Source organism: Phoca vitulina, unplaced genomic scaffold (assembly GCF_004348235.1).
Source record: "Phoca vitulina isolate PV1807 unplaced genomic scaffold, GSC_HSeal_1.0 scaffold19, whole genome shotgun sequence".
Classification (NCBI taxonomy): Eukaryota; Metazoa; Chordata; class Mammalia; order Carnivora; family Phocidae; genus Phoca; species Phoca vitulina.
Window position 1 is genome coordinate 30,117,641 of NW_022589722.1, and position 16,678 is coordinate 30,134,318.

The 16,678-nt window shown below is 54.5% G+C and overlaps 1 protein-coding gene across 2 annotated transcripts in view; it reads left to right on the top strand.

Moving 5' to 3' along the window:
- The first annotated feature begins 4,493 nt into the window (after window positions 1–4,493).
- ARHGAP8 (Rho GTPase activating protein 8) overlaps window positions 4,494–16,678 on the top strand; it is a 67,354-nt gene continuing 55,169 nt past the window's right edge. Inside the window, exon 1 of one of the 2 annotated variants that reach the window (XM_032416473.1) lies at window positions 4,494–4,564. The gene's annotated coding sequence lies outside the window, so the exon portion shown is untranslated. Of the gene's footprint in view, window positions 4,565–7,849; window positions 7,900–16,678 lie in introns of those variants that run through there. The other variant, XM_032416475.1, reaches the window with a different exon arrangement.

The following is a 16,678-nucleotide window of genomic DNA, read 5'->3' on the forward strand; positions in this document are numbered from 1 at the left end:
ACAGGGATGCCCCAACTGCACAGAGATACCCCCACTGCACAGGGATGTCCCCACTGCACAGGGATGACCCCACAGCACAGGGATGCCCCACTGCACAGGGATGCTCCCACTGCACAGAGATGCTCCAATTGCACTGGACCGAACCCATAGCTACCACCAGGACTGATACCAATCATGTCCCAGGTACTTACTTGTAGCCACTGCAGCCTCCCCCACCCCCCACACTGCACATTGCCCAGCTGCCCTTTCCACTATAATATATTCCAGGACTGCTTCCTCCCTAAGCGCGGACATCACAATGGTGGAGCCTAAGTCCCTGTCTGGGCCCTGGTTGCAAAGGAGGCTGGGTAAACCCGTTGTCTGGCCACCTTTCACAGAGACTAGGAAGAGTGGGAATCCCAGTGTAGCAGGGGTGTGTGAACGGTGCATGGGGCCAGAGGGCACAGCCAGTGTCCCACCCTGATGTCAAATACGGCATTAAGAGTGTGGCCTGCTCAGTTGCAAATCAAAAGGATTCCAATAATTAGGTCCAAACGATCCCAGAAAACATTGTGGAGGGTGCACAAGGGTGGTTTGCAGTTTGCATGGAGTGCTAACAACCAGATGCATTTGCTCTGAAATGCAGGCGGGGCCCAGGCTAGGAGGGTGGAGTGGTAAACCTGCCCAGAGCTGGCCTGACAGCTGCAGGGAAGCCCCTGGCCTCGCGGGGTCTCAGGGGCCTGGCCCGTGAGGGAGAGGAGTGGGGCGTGATCTAGATCCCTTTAGGCTCAGTCCAGCCGCCGCGCCCACACTCAGCAGGGAAATTCTGGCTTTGAGGTTTTAATAAGGTTCAAAGCAGAGCAAGTCTTGGCTCTAGCAGCTGGCCGGAGAGTTAATTTGCGAGAAAACAAATGTGAAGCCTGAGACCTTGGACCAAAGGATCTTTATTTCCTCCTTCCTTCAAGCTCTCCAACCCCCAGTGCTTATTAATGTGGAATTTGCTGCTTGGGGGAGAGCCAAATCTCCGACTTCATAAACATTTGTAAGAGCAAATTTAATAAAGCCAGGAATAATGCCATTCAGATGTAATTCCTTCCTTTCGCATTATTATTCTTTGTCTTCTATTGCAAGGCATTTGAAATGCACGGAGTTATTGTTATAGCAACAAAAGGAAATGAGTAACTGGTGGCTTGCTGATTAGACTCACTTGGGGAAAAACAGAAAAAAGAACCTAACTGAGACCCGCCTGGGTTTTGCTGTTCCTTTCTGTTTCTCTTTCCTTTTACCATGAATGGTGGAACACACCTGCATTGTTTCCCCTGTAATCATTCTGTATTATTGCTTTATTGTACATATTTTATTATCACTAAGCTATAGTTGTGGAATTTGTAAGAGATTTTCACAAACACAAATGCGAGGAGGGTGGCATCCCCCCTCCATGTCTTAATACCATGAAATTATGGGGCCAGCCGCACACCAACTGGAGGATGTTTTCTCTTACTTCTGTCCAAAGTTGCTTTTTAAAACAGAAAACCTGCAAATTGTCCCTCTTTCGTGGGAGACCGAGCTTGCTTTGATACTAAAAAAAAGATGTTTGCCTCCCAAAAAGGAAAAGAGAAACGGCACAAAGCGCTAGATCAACCCGATTAAGTGTGTGAGTCGCTGGCGTAAATCAAATCCTTGATGTCATTGTCATGTTTTGAGAGCGAAGTATTTGGTGTAGAAATAGGCCCATTCCTGCTCCGTCCAGAGGCTCAGGTGCGTATGTGTGTGAGAAGTTAGCACTACAGTCCCCTCCTGGCTACCTGGAGTCCTTCCGCAGCAACGAGGGTACGTAATAATACTACGCAGGTGCACTGTTAGTTGAACAGGCCGGCTGGTGGGGATGGTTACAGATTCTTTGCATAGCTGCTTGCGTGCTGATGTCCCCGGGGCGCGGGCATGCAGGAGCGCCTGGCTCCGGGGCCCTGAACAGACCAGGTGCGGCCACTCACTGCTGACAAGATCCTAAGGCAGGGAGATGAGTGGCGGTGACATGGGAAAGGAGTTTATTTCAGTGAGGCCGACGCCGGGAAGACAGCGCACTGACATATCAAACACTGTCCCCAAAGAGCTGAAAAGATGTCCAGGTTCATATAGGGCAAATGTGGGACAAAGGTTGGTAGGTACATGCGGATGGGCCGTACGGGTCAGGTCGATCATTGTTGTGGGCTCAGTCACCTGGGGGACTTGCTGGCTCAGGGTGGGCCCCGTTGCTTGAGCGGGTGGTTTGGTTCCCATCAGGGGATGCTTTGCCTGCAGGGTCCTTTCCCTGAGTTAAGAGATGCGCTGGAAAGAACTTAAAAGGTACAGAACCGAGGTCAGCGTGGAGGCCGTGGGAACCCTCTTTCAACGCCAGAAGGAAACGGGTCATTCTTTCATTCACATTGGTTGGGGCTGGTGCCAGCTCTGAGCCAGGCAGTGAGCAGACAGCCCCGAGGCTCCGGCCTGCCATGGAATGGGAGCAACCAGCGTTTAGAGCCGGGCACCGGTCCTGTCTACACTAATCCATATTCATTTATTTCATGGTTATTATTAGCAAAACTGGCGGGAAGCTGACTGTCTTTACTTTGGGGAGGATAAGGTCTTGGTCTAACTCCCTTCCCACCCCTGGAATGGTTATGCGTCTTAGGCTCAGCCAATCAGAAGCCTTCCCTGGGTTTTTGGGTTTTTTTTTTCTGCTAGTGTTGTCAGGAGAGAAATTCTGCAATTTGCCTAAACGGTGTAAGGTGTGTTATCAGAGGATGCTTTGGGTTGTAAGAAATAGAAAACTCCAAACTAGCGTAAACAATGAGAGAATTTATCGGTGCAGCGAACTAGAAAGTCCAGAGGTAGGGCAGGCTTCAGGACAGGCTTGATCCAGGGCTCTTCCACGTCACCAAGGACCCAGTTCCTTGCTGTCTCTGTTTAGATCTCTTTGCTGTATCTCTTTGTGGTCACAGGTGGCCCGGTGTCTCTAGTGCACCAAACCTCCTCATCTAGGTTGGGGGAGAGAAAAGGAGAAAGCAAGATTTCTTTTCCCCCAACTATTCCAGCTGGACTGGCCTGAACTGCTCGCTGTGGCATGAAGAAGGCCTGTGTTGACTGGCTTAGGCCCAGTTACTTCGAGAACCTTAAAAGCGCCACCGGTTAAGAGGGGTGATATCATGCCGACTGGCCTCTGCAATCAGATCCCCCCCTAGAGGTGGGGAGAGGTCAGTACGCCTGATTGATTATCTCGGCTGAGGTGTGGTGTCTACTGGGCTCCATAGAGCCCATCACATGCCATCCACCAGCAGCTGTGCCACCCTCCACGCAAGGCAGCCTGGGATTGTGGAGCTGCTTGTCCCTCCCCACCCCTCCTCCCCCAGAAGGGGAGAGGAGGAAGGGGAGCACTGGAGCTGGGGCAAGGCACGTCTCATGAAAGGATCCTCTGGCTGCTGTGTTGCGGCAGATCAAAGGGGCCAGGGCAGCGTCGGGGAGGCCCCGTAGGAAGAGGCTGCCGCATGAGCCACGTGAGAGGTGCTGGTGGCCTGATCTCTTTGGGCCAGCTTGGTGGGGAGAAGTGCTGGCACCATCCTATATTGATAAGTAAGAGCCATCGGGGCTTGCCAAGGGACCACGTATGGGACATGCGAGCTGGAGACGAGCCAAGGATGACCCCAAGGGTCTGGCCAGCGCCGGTGGACAATGAGATAGGAAGCCCAGGAGAGGAGCTGGATCTGGGCGCTCAGGCCTCCATATGGAACTGTCGGGTGGGCAGTCAGAGGCAGGACTCTGGTCAGGAGACAGAAGTTAGGGATCATCAGGGTATAGCCCATATTGAAAGCAGGACACTGGATGAGATCGGAGAGAGTGTAGGTGAAAAGGGGGTGCAGACAGCCCTGGGGCGTGCTTCAGGGCAAGGACAGTAACTGCTCCCATGGACAGAAATACAGCACTTGGCCCAGAATCACCCTTTAGAGGCCCAAGTCTTCATCACACTGCCTCCTCCAGGAAGTCCTCCGTGCTCCTGAGAATGGGTCAGGGCCGCCTCTGGGATTGCCCGGCCGCTGTCTCTGTGGAGTTCTGGGCTCAACGTGGGGTCCCCACCGCAGTCCCGGAAAGGCTGCACCTGGCCCAGAAGACGGCTTGGGAGATTTTTCTTGAATGCTTCCTCTCAGCTCCTTGTACATCCCCCTGCTCCGCACCTCACTTTGCAGGTCCCCAAAATGGGGAAGTGGATCAGCAAGGAAAGTGCCAGCCCCGGGATGGGTGCTGTGCCAAGTAGGGGCTTGAAAAAGGCAAGACTCAGGGACGCCTTCGGAGCTAAGGAAGAGGGGCTCGGCGCTCGCTGCACCTCCCCCTTCCGCCCCGCCCAGCAGCCGGGCTCACCTGTGCTACCCGGTCCCGGCCCCGCGGAGCCCCGGGCGACCCCGCGGAGTCCCGGCTCCAGAAAAGTCGCACTGCGCGGGCAGGGGCGGGGCGAGGGGGCGGGCCCGGCGTGGGGGCCACTTCCGGGGCGGGGCCAGGTGATCGCCGCGCAGCCGAGCGAGCCCAGGTGAGGCGCCGGCGGGGCCGTAGGCAGGTAAGGCCCTGTGTCCCCGGGAGGGAGCCCGCCTGTGCCTCGCGTGGGGACGCCACGCGGTTCCGAGGGTGTGAGCTGGCGGTCGGACTGGGTCCCCCTCAGGTGGGCGCGGCGACACGTGACGTGGCGCAGGGACGCGGACGAACCCAGCGGCCTCGCGGGAGGGGGGGGGGGGGGGGGTCCCTTGCCCCCCCCCCCTCCCCCCGCCCTCTGGCTTTCCTCGAGCACGCCCCTCCCCCCCCTCGCCCTCCCCCCCCTCCTCCGGCCTCCTCCTGCCTCTCCCCTTGCTCGCCATGCACCCCCTCCCTCCCTGCTCCCCTCCTTTCCTCTCCCTCACCCCCTTCCCTCCCTGCTCCCGGCCTGAGCCCTCCTTTCCTCCCCCTCCTCCATTTCCCGGCCTTCTCCCCGCCTCTTCTCCCCCTCCTCGCCCTGCACCCACCTTCCCTGCTCCAGGCCTTCTTCCCTCCCCTCCCTGCCTCTCCTCCCCTTCCTTGCCGCTTTGCACGCCCTCCCTTTTCGCCCTGCACCTCTCCCTCCCTGGCCCCCTCCTCTTCTCTCCCTCCACTCCCTCGCCCCCCCCCTCCCTTCTCCGGCCTTCTCCAGGCCCTGCCTCCCTCCCCCTTCTCACCCTGCGCTCCCACCCTCCCTGCTCCCCTCCTCTCCTACCCCTTCTCGCCCTGCACCCCCTCCCTCCCTCCACTCCTCCCCTTTCTCGCCCCTGACCCCTTCCCCTCCCCCATTTTCGTGTTTCTGTCTGGCTGGGCTGTCTCAGTCCAAACTTTCTCTAGCCCCCCATTTCCCTCCCCTAATTGCACACCGTACAGGCCCATCAGCCCCCTCATCCCAAACCAGGGAGGTGGCAGGCATCTTTCCATTTCACGGATGAGAAAACCGAGGCTGAGCAGGTGCTAGGCTGATTCAAATCCAGGGCTCTGGCTGGGCTGCTGGCTGGGTCAGCACCAGGGATGGAAAGCCAGGAGTTAGCGGGCCAGACAGATCACGAAGCTCGTCAGTCTCCAGAATCAGTTAGAGGAGAGGCCCTGGCTTCTTTCACTGTTCTCAAGCCCTGGCATGGGGCCGGCCCGAGAATTCTGGGGCTCACTGACTGCAGCACTGGCTTGGGGTGTGTGTGCCGGGGGGCTCCTCAGGCCCCTGGAGAAGGACCTGCAGAATCGTCAGGAAGCGGGCTCAGGGGAGGAATTCCTATGGGGTGGGGACATGGCCTTGGCCGTCTGGTGGCCGCAGACTTGGAGGTTTTGTGTCAGTTCCGGAGAGTGCGCTGTGCTTGCTTCCGGGCGGCCGTGAAATGCAGGGTTAACATTTGTCCAGGTGAGAACTCAAAATTTAAGACTCAACAGTGAACATCCTTTGGTTGGTCTGTTGGCAGTTTGGGGATCTTGTTTGTAGGTTTCTCCTTTAATACAGTGACTGACCATTTCTCAGTCTAACACTGCGGGTGGGGGGCGGGTGAACAGGGACACGGGGTACTGGGCTGAGCCCAGCTCTCCCTGCCCACAGGGGCGAGTGGAAGGTCAGGGAGGGCATCCTGGAGGAGGCAGCCATTGAACTGGAAGATGGATGGGAGGTGGGCATGGAAGGGATGCATGTTGAGGTCACACAGAGGCTGGGGGATCATTCACCTGTTAGATGGGTCGGAAATGCCTGTGGAGGACCTGATAGGTGGAGCCGATAGGAATTTACTTGGACGACATCACTGAGTCATTGAAATGTGACCTCAGTGAGGTGTTTTAAGGTCTGGAAACTTACTCGAATAGACATCCTGTGGACACATGGCTTCTCCCTAGCAAGCTGCTCCAGGCTGAGTCAGTCGTGGGCACGCCATAAATGGTGGCTTCAGTTAAAGAGGGGACAGCAAGAGCTCAGACCACCCTTGAGGTGCCTGGGGTGCTTGTCTTCACCACATCCAAGAATCCATCCCATTCTTTGATTTTTTTTTTTTTAAGATTTTATTTATTTGAGAGAGAGACAATGAGAGAGAGAGAGCATGAGAGGGAGGAGGGTCAGAGGGAGAAGCAGACCCCCTGCTGAGCAGGGAGCCTGATGTGGGACTCGATCCTGGGACTCCAGGATCATGACCTGAGCCGAAGGCAGTCGCTTAACCGACTGAGCCACCCAGGCGCCCCCATTCTTTGATTTTTAACCCTCTTTTGGGGATGGGGAAACTGAGGCACAGAGGCAGCAGGAGGGGGAAGGAGCTGCAAGAGGAGGCAGAGACCTAGTTTTTGATCAGGTCACTTTCTCTCCCAGGGACTCAGCCTCCTAACCTGTGAAATGGCCCCGTTGGCCATTCTTCCCCAGAATAATCGTGGTCACCGTCACTAAGGGCCACCAAGCCCTAACTGCAGGCTCAAAGCAGCCTCACGAGGCAGGACTGTGACTGTTCCCTTTTACAGATGAGGAAACGGAGGCAGGGAGGCTCAGGTGACTTTCTGAGGTCACAGGGCCAGCGGGCGGAGAGCTGGCCTGATGCCCGCTGTGCTGAGCTCCGCCTTCTCGGTGGTGACCTTCGAAGCCGGCCGCTGACCGCCCTTCAGAGCTCTACGGAGTTAGCCTCGGGATGTAAGAATGATGTTTTCAGTTTCTTTTCAGATAAATTGTTAAACTTCTCCATCAATCCTTGGGTTGAAATGGATGCTCAGGGAAAATGTACCGTGTGTATCCAGGGGCTTCCTGGACCTCCTGGAGCACATTTGAGGGGAGCCCTTCTGGGCCCGGCACGGGGGGTGGGGATGGCCTGGAAAATGCCCGTGTGGGGCTCTTGCAGGTGACACGCTGCTCCCAAGTCCTGCCCAGCCAATTGTGTGGAGGCTTCTGGAACTTCTGGCAGCCAGCTCTGGGTGCTGTCCAGGTTTCTGGGTCCCCGGAGGGCAGGAGACCTGGCTGAGTCATGGTCCCTATTTTCTGACCTCTCAAATGGGCTACATCAGCAGCAGGTTGTCCCGAGGCTCCGAGGGGACAGTGTGAGCACTCGGTAGGGCTAGGAGGCTGCTGAACTCAACAGCTGGCCCCGGAGCCTGACTCCCTGACCCCGGCTGTGTGACCTGGAGCTGCTAGCCAGAGTTGCTGGCCACGCTCTGTGCCTCAGTTTCCCCACCTGTAAGATACAGACAATGTTATTACCTACTCATAGGGTTATTGGGAGGGTCAAATGAGTTAGTTTGCACGAAGCGCCGAATACAAGGTGTGGTACCTTTGTAAGTGTGTTTATCAGCATCGGTTCTACCCAGGGACCGTGGGAGAGCACGAACTTGGGTGCAACCTGTTCCTATCCCTGGCTGAGGGGCAGCAGTTCTTTCTTCGGTGACCCTGGACAGGTGAGCAGTTCATTTTGTGTTGAGCCTGGTGACTGTCCATCAGAAGGAACTGGTTTGGCAGGTCAGGAGTCCAGAAACTCCTGGGGAGCTGTCCCCTCCCCTCCCCCCACTGGCGGACGGTAGGTAGGCAGGCTGGGCGGGCACATTTGTTATCACCGACAGGAAAGCTTTGGTGGTTGAAGCCGGGGAGGCTTTTGAACCAGCGGGGGTGTGGGTGGGGCTTCTGGAAAGTGCCTCTTCTTTAGGGATTCTCCTCTGTTAAGTTCTTGGTGCCTCTGAGGCACCTGCAGCTCCCAGGTTTGGGAGCTGGGAGCGAGAGAGGGACCGCCTTTGGTTCTGTCCTGTTAAAACACCTTGCAGTTTTTTTATTCATTTGTGTTTTCTTATTTGTGGAGAATTTCAGACATTTGGAAGTAAGCAAGACGTCCCAGCATCGGGCCCTGCTGTGGCCTAGGCTCACCCCCACCTGCTTTTTCACCCCCAGACCTCCATCCCACTTCTCGCCACCCGCTCACCCCCTCTTCCTTTCCTGCTCCTGTATGATTTTAAAGCAGTCCCCAGACCTCAGACTCCATAAATATCACACTGTGAATCCCCTTTTTTAACATGACCACATTACTATTACTACGCTTAAAACAACGAACACAGGGGCGCCTGGCTGGCTCAGGCAGTGGAACATGTGACTCTTGATCTTGAGGTTGTGAGTTCAAGCCCCACAGTGGGTGTAGAGATTACTTAAAATGTTAAAAGAAAACACAACATAATTCCATAATATCCAATGGCCAGTTAATATTTGGATTCTCATTTGCTACAAATACCAGTTTGTATGTATGTATGTATGTATGTATGTATGTATGTATGTGTGTGTGTATTTAAAGCTTCATGAGTGATTCTTTTTTTTTTTAAGATTTTATTTATTTATTTGTCAGAGAGAGAGCACACAAGCAGGGGGGAGAGGCAGAGGGAGGGGGAGAAGCAGGCTCCTCGCTGAGTAGGGAGCCCGATGCGGGACTCGATCCCAGCACCCTGGGATCGTGTCCTGAGCCGAAGGCAGATGCTTAAGTGACTGAGCTACCCGGGCATCCCAGTTTTTGTTTTTGTTTTTTTTAAGTAGGCTCCATACCCAGCGTGGAGTCCAGAGTGGGGCTTGAACCCATAACCCCTGAGATCAAGACCTGAGCTGAGATCAAGAGTCAGATGCTTAACTGACTGAGCCACCCAGGTGCCTCCCCCCCAATTTATTTATTTATTTTAAAATCAGGATCCAGATAAGGTCTGTGCATTTTGGGCAGTTCATCTGACTTGTGCGGCACGGCCCTCCCTCTTTGGGACTGGCTCGTGCTAGCGGTCACATCCACGGTGACCGTTACGATGGTTTGTCTCCGGACACACTGCCCCTTGGGCGTGATGTCACCCCTTTCACTTGATTTGATCCTCATGGAGGTGTTGGCGGGGCTTGTGCTGACTGCATGGGTCAGGAAGTGGGGTCTGAGGGGAGCTGACAGCCCCGCTGAGGTGGCACCATGAGGAGAAATGACCGATGACTTGGGCAGGACCAAGTCCCTCTGACCCTGTTCCTGCTGCTCACAGCGGCCGGAGCGGGGACTGGGTACAGGGGGGAGCAGAGCCAGGTCCCTGGCTCTGGGAGGGAGAATGGCCTGACCTTCCCCTGGGACCTGGGCACCTTTTTCTCTGGCCACATTGAGGGTAAGTCTGTATTTGACCTGGTCATACTGTCATTGGATCTTTCTATAAAGAGGTGTCTGAAGGTGGAAGGTGGGTTTATTGGGGCCCTGTGGACCCCACTTCAGTTTCCAAGGAGGCGCCTTAGCAGGTAGATTTGAATTCAGATGAATTATTATTATTATTTTTTTAAGATTTTATTTATTTATTTGACAGAGAGAGACACAGCGAGAGAGGGAACACAAGCAGGGGGAGTGGGAGAGGGAGAAGGAGGCTTCCCGTGGAGCAGGGAGCCTGACGCGGGGCTCGATCCCAGGACCCTGGGGTCATGACCTGAGCCGAAGGCAGACGCCCAACAACTGAGCCACCCAGGCGCCCTAAAGATTTTATTTATATGAGACAGAGAGAGCAAGAGAGCACGAGCAGGGGCAGAGGGAGAGGGAGAAGGAGAAGCAGACTCCCCGTTGAGCATGGAGCCCCACACGGGGCTCAATCCCAGGACCCTGAGATCATGACCTGAGTCGAAGTCACACGCTTAACTGACTGAGCCTAGGTGCCCCTATTATTACTATTTTTAAAGATTTTATTTTTTTAAAGATTTATTTAAAGAGCAAGAGAGTGAGAGCAGGGTGGGATAGAGAGGCAGAGAGAGAGGGAGAAAGAGAATCTCAAGCCGACTCCCTGCTGAGCACAGAGCCTGACACGGGGCTCAATCGCCCGACCCTGAGATCATGACCTGAGCTGAAATCAAGAGTCAGACACTTAACCGACTGAGCCACCCAGGGGCCCCTTTAAAGATTTTATTTTTAAGTAATCTCTATACCCAACATGGGGCTTGAACTTAAAACCTTGAGATCAAGACTTGCACGCTGTACTGATTGAGCCAGCCAAGCGCCCCCAGATTGAATTTTTTTTTTTTTTAAAGATTTTATTTATTTATTTGAGACAGAGAGAATGAGAGAGAGAGAGCACATGAGAGGGGGGAGGGTCAGAGGGAGAAGCAGGCTCCTTGCTGAGCAGGGAGCCCGATGCGGGACTCGATCCAGGGACTCCAGGATCATGACCTGAGCCGAAGGCAGTCGCTTAACCAACTGAGCCACCCAGGTGCCCCCCAGATTGAATTATTGAATTGGACTTGAACCAATGGTAATAATAGAAACCACATATGGGTCCCTTTACTCCCTTCAGGAGCTGGGGGTTCCAGGTAGCCAAGACAGCATGTGCAAAGGCCCTGAGGCAGGAATAGCTTGGAGTGTTTGAGGGGCAACCTCAGACAGATTTGAGGCCTGTGTGGCTGGAGCAGGGAGAGTGGGGTTGCATGGAGGTGGCATGAGGTGGTGGCGGGCCCAGGCATGAAGAGTCCGTCTTTCACGTGTTTGCAGGGGTTTGAATTTTATTCCAAGAACTGCAGGCAGGTGTTGGTGCTCAGAGGGTGTCAGGAGACATATGGATTGGGTAGTTGGAATAGCAGCACTAGGAGAGAGAGGTCTGGGCCCGAGATATGGGTTTGAGGGTGGAGAGCACGGCAGGGTTGAACATCCCTTAGGAGAGGAGAGGTCCCAAGGTTCCTCCACCCTGACGGGTCTGAGTTGTATGATGGAGATTATGGCAGAGGCCCCAGCTGTGTCCTCTTCAGGGACAGAGCAGCCTGGATGGCGGGGAATGGAGAGCGAGGCGGGCAGTGGGAGTGACCTTGAATTGTTGGTAAGACCGGGCCAGGGAGGCCTTGAATGCTGGACTTTGTTGTGTTTACTTTGTCTGTTCTCTTGTAACAGACACTCCCAGCCCTGGGATGGTAAATGTTGGGACTCAGGGGTGGGTTAGGCACGGCCTTGGCTGTCAGTGAACATATGGTGATGGGTCAAGGACACACAGACACATGGTGCAGGCTGATGAGGGCTGTGATGGAGCTAGGGGCTGCCAGAGCCCAGAGGAAGCCTCTCTCCCAACCTTGGGAAGGTGTGGCTTGGGTGGGTGGGGTAACCGGGGCATCAGGATGCTTTTGATTATAATGAAGGGAAAACCCAATTCCAAATTGGCCCAAAAGTCAAGGGTGATATATTGGCCCATGTAGCTGAAATGCTCTGGCAATAGGATGGATATCAGGTATGGCTTGATCTGGGTTTGGCAGTTCCCTGCCTTTTTTTTGAACCTCTGGATCTTCAGCGAGGAGTGAGTTGGCTGCAGCCATTTCAGGCCTCATCTTCATACATGGCTATGTGGAGAGAGACTTCTCCAGTGGTCCTCTCTTGAGATCTTGCCCAGAAGCATCTGGAAAACCTTTCCTGGTGCCTCACGGGTCTGAATGAACCCATTCCTGTGACCAGAGAAATTGCCATGTGCTGATTGGCTCACTTGGCTCCCCCAACAAACCTTTGAGAAGGGAGATAAGCTTATTCTTAGGTATACCAGCAGGCCACCTGGGAGGGCTGTGCAGGTGATTGCGTTCACCTCAGTGAGCACCTGGGAACCCCAGGCAGGGCACCAGGAATGCTGGGGAGGGAGCAGCCCTGTCTGCCCAGCCGGCTGTGGGAGCAGCTGAGTCTTGACATTGGTGTCTACAAGAGCCACGGGAGGGGCGGGCGGCCCCCGCAGTGGGACAGATTCCTTTGCCCTTTTGGAGTACCAGGCCTCTGGCAAGGTCGGGCAGCAGGCGGCAGCCCATCTGGATCTTGCTGCCGGTGTCTCAGCTGGGTGTCGTGTGCAGGTTCTAGCGGCTTCTGGCCGTCCTACCTGGACCAGTGGTCGACACGTGCCTTCTTGCCAGCGTCCGGGACTCAGTGCTGTCTGTGAGGAAGAGTGGATAGTGGGCGGTCGGATTTAATGAATTTGGGGGAAAGCTGAAACAAAAGCATAAAAATTACTTTTTATCGGGGGGGGGGTAGGTGGGGAGAGAGCACTCCAGCATGCACGCACACGGGGGGAGGGGCAGGAGAGAGGGAGCTTCATCTCAGGACCCTAAGATCATCACCTGAGCCAAAATCAAGGGTTGACACTCAAACAACTGAGCCACCCAGGCACCCCTAAAAATTACTTTTTTTTTTTTAAGATTTTATTTATTTATGAAAGAGAGTGCGCGCGCACTCCAGCACGTGCATAAGCAGGGGAAGGGGAGGGGGAGAGGGAGACTCCAGGCCAAGCAGGAAGCCCGATGTGGGGCTCGATCCCAGGATCCCGGGATCACGACCTGAGCCAAAGGCAGATGTGTAAACCACTGAGCCACCCGGCGCCCCTAAAAATTACTTTTTATGGGGTACTGCTAGAGACCCTGGAATCCCAACTCAGTGGTGACCCCTCCCCCTTCCCCCCCCAGCTGTGGGCAAGGGCTCTGGCCCCTCACATGTGGACACTGCTTCCCCTTCCCCTTGGGTGTGCCAGCCCCTCTCCCTGGGCCTTGGCGCCTGTGAAATACGGGGTTAGGGGCCCTCCCCTCCTCCCGGATCCCATTAACAGAACCCCGTTCTGAGATAAAAGGCGAGCCCTTCCTGCACACGACCACACCACTCAAATTCAATTTAGTGCTAATTTGCCGGAGGTAAGTAGGTGCTAATTTGTAGCTACTGCATTAAGATAATTGCCGTGAGGGTCTGTTTGTGAAATGTGCAAATATATTTTTATAGCAACAAACCATTTTGCTATGAATTATAAACAGACAAGTCCAGTGACTTGAAATCTCTTTTGCATAACATCCACGTTGCAGCACGCCTGCTCGGGTCCACGTTTCCAGCCAGCACAGGCACCCCCTTCCCGGCAGGGGCTCCTCGGGGCCGGGCTCACAGCGCAGGGGGAAGGGCTTGGCACCGAGAGTCCCATGTGGTGGGTGGACTCAGGTGGAGGGGGACGGAGCTTGTGCCCCGCAGCCACCGCCCAGGAGAGAAAGTGTGGTTGTAACGTCTGTGCGGCGCTGAGTTCTAGAGATCCTGGGTGAGCAGGTCCAGGCAGCAGCTCAGCCCTCAGGAAACTGATCTGGTGAGGGAGGCCCATGGTAACGTCATGTAAGGATCACAGAAAGAGGTGTGCACTCGCACGCAGTAGGGGTTTATGGACGAGGGTACAGGGCACTAACGGTGTGGGAGAAGTTGCAAAGGGGGGAATTCTGTAAACACAGGAGGCGAGGATGAACAGAACGTGTGGGATGTATGTGGTCTCTGTGCTAGGAAGAGCTTCTTAGAACCCGGGGACACTCCTGAGTGATGGGAGCGCCTTTTCTTATTCATAAAGGGTCTCTTTTAACCTTCCCTGAGTTTATACTAATGAGGTGACTCAGGCTGGGCCCCTAGAGAGGGGACCCCTCCTCCTGATTAGAGGGTTAGAACTTTCAGCCATACCCCTCGACCTCCAGGGAGGGGCCTGGAGCTGGAGATTGAGTTCCATCACCCACCTGCTGAACCGGGTCGGAGCTCTGAGACCATGAAGCTAAGAGAGCTTCCAGGCGGGTGAGGACATGGAGGTGCTGGGAGGGTGGTGCACCCAGGGAGAGGGAGGCTCCATGCACACCCCTCCCTCCATACTTGCCCCGTGCGCATCTCTTCTGTTGCCCTTTCCTGAGTCGTATCCTCTCCCATAGACCAGTGATCATAAGTAAAGCACCTTCCTGAGTTCCTGAGCTCTTCTGCTGAGTTATTGAACCTTATGGTAGTTATGGGAACCCCCGAATGTGTAGCCACGTCAGATCGGAGTACACCTTAGCGTGGATACCTGGGACTTGGGACTGGTGTCAGAACTGGGGGCAGTCACTCGTGGGACTGAGCCCTTAACCAGTGGGGTCTGTGCTGACTCTGGGTAGTTCGAGTCAGAATAGGATTGAATTGTGGGACTCCCAGTTGGTGTCAGAGAATCAGGGAGGTGGTGTTGGAAAAACATCGTTGCTGGAAGAAAATGCCACACAGGGGCAGAAAGAACTTCGAGGCTCAGGGAAGAGTCTGTGTAATGGCCCTGGGGTAGGCAGGAGCAGCACGGGGTTTGGGAGAGCCTCTGACACAGTTTCTGTGGCTGCAGCCATAGGAGAAAGGTGGACGCCCAGGGTGAGGGAGTGTGGGTGGAGTCGAAGCTGGACTTGAAGCCTCAGGTTGTGGGGCCATCTCCTCTCCTTGAACCTGAGCCTGCTGTCTTATTAGTAAGGCAGGTGGGGCTAGAAGTGCCTTTCCTCATTCAGTGTCCCTTCCTTGCAAGGATCTGGGTGCCCGGTGCGAAGCTACATTAAAGGATCATTTACAGGGGCGCCTGGGTGGCTCAGTCATTGGGCATCTTCCTTCGGCTTGGGTCATGATCCCAGGGTCCTGGGATCGAGCCCCGCATCGGGCTCCCTGCTCCGCGGGAGGCCTGCTTCTCCCTCTCCCACTCCCCCTGCTTGTGTTCCCTGTCTTGCTGTGTCTCTCTCTGTCAAATAAATAAAATCTTTAAAAAAAAAAAGATAATTTCCAGAAAAGGGATAAAGCTGTGACTGTCCTACCCATATAAACATGAGCACGTGTTAAGGATTTTGTTGAACTCACGAGGGAAGCAGGCAGATGTCGTCACTGGTTGAAAGGAGGATCTGAAGTGCAGAGGCATTTACAGATGGGGAATATGGAAATGAAAGTAAAAGGGAGGGAATTGGGGGCGTTTCCGGGGAGGAAGAGGAGGGGAATGGGAAAGGATGAACTTCCACCAGACAGGATGGAGCTTCATGTCTGTAGACAAGGATTATTTTGTGTTGCTCTCAGATGTCAACAGTTTGCAGAGTTATAAAACAGCTCCCAAAGGATGGAGTCAGATAGCCCAGAAGGGTGTCTCTGTTCCAGAAAACGTATAGTTTTCCATCAAGGCACAGGTTTGCCCCCACACCTATGAGAAGGCACCTGCGGGGACTGGTAGTCAGTGCAGGAAATCTGCTGGTAGCGTGAGATTTAAATAATAGTTCAAGATCCTTGATGAGGAAGGGGGCTCTCATTGCAGAGACCAGCCTAGGAGTCACAGATGCATCCTGGTGCAACCCAGAGCAGCACCTTGAAGAACTTCCTGGAAGGCATTCTGATATGACAGAATTAACTGGTTGGCACAGGGGGTGGAGTGGGGTGGTGGAATGTGCCAATGGTTACTCTCCTCTTTGCATTTAAAAGAATATGTTTGACATTTCCCACCGTATTTGGAGTCGTTTGGGTTCTAGGCTCGAATCAGGAGACCTGGTTTTAAGATCCAGCTCTCCACTGACTTGCTGTGTGGCTTTGGGCAAGTCCCTTACCCTCTCTGGGCCTCTGCTTTCCTGCTGTACAATGACAATTGATGGCACAGTATGTTCACTGTGGTCCTTCCTGGCGTCACTGTTTTGTGGTTCTGATAACCCATGGGAAGGAGAAATCTGAGTGTGTAAGAGGTTTGTATCAGGTTCTCCAGGGACACAGAACCAATAGATATGTATATATAAAGATTTTTGTTTCAGGGTATTGGCTCATGCAGTTGTGGAGAGTAGCAGATCTAAAACCTGTAGGGCAGCAGGAATTCTATGTTGTAGTCTTGAGGCAGAAGTCGGTCTCTGAAAAAACCTTAGCGTTTGCTCTTAAGGTCTTCAACTGATTAGATGAGGCCCACCACGTTATGGTACATTATCAGCTATGCACAAAGTCAACCGATTACGTTAGTCACATCTACAAATACCTTCACAGCAACATCCGGGCTAGTGTTTGACCAAACATCTGGGCAGCACTGCCCAGAGGAGTTAACACATAAAATCAACCATCACAAGGCCAATGGGACCAGACTTACCCTGGTGCCAGAGCCCCACTGGTCCCCTGGGTGCCTCCCAGCCAGTCAGCACCACCTGGGCTCCTGGACCTGCAGAAGACAAAGCGGCTGTGCCTGGTGGGAACAGGACACTGGCCTCCCTGAGGAACTCCCAGGCTCCTTAGCGGCAGCAGCGGGAATGGGCTTCCTTCTCCTGCCCTGGCCATGCTACCATCCTGTGTGGGGTGGGGTCCCACTGCCCCCATGCAGCAGGGGAGAGGAACTCCCAGACTCTGGTGCAAACCCCGGGAGCACTCCAGGATGGGGGGGAGAGCCTTATTTTACTCTCAAGTATAGGATTGCGGGGGTGGGGGGTGGCTCCCAGGGTTCACCC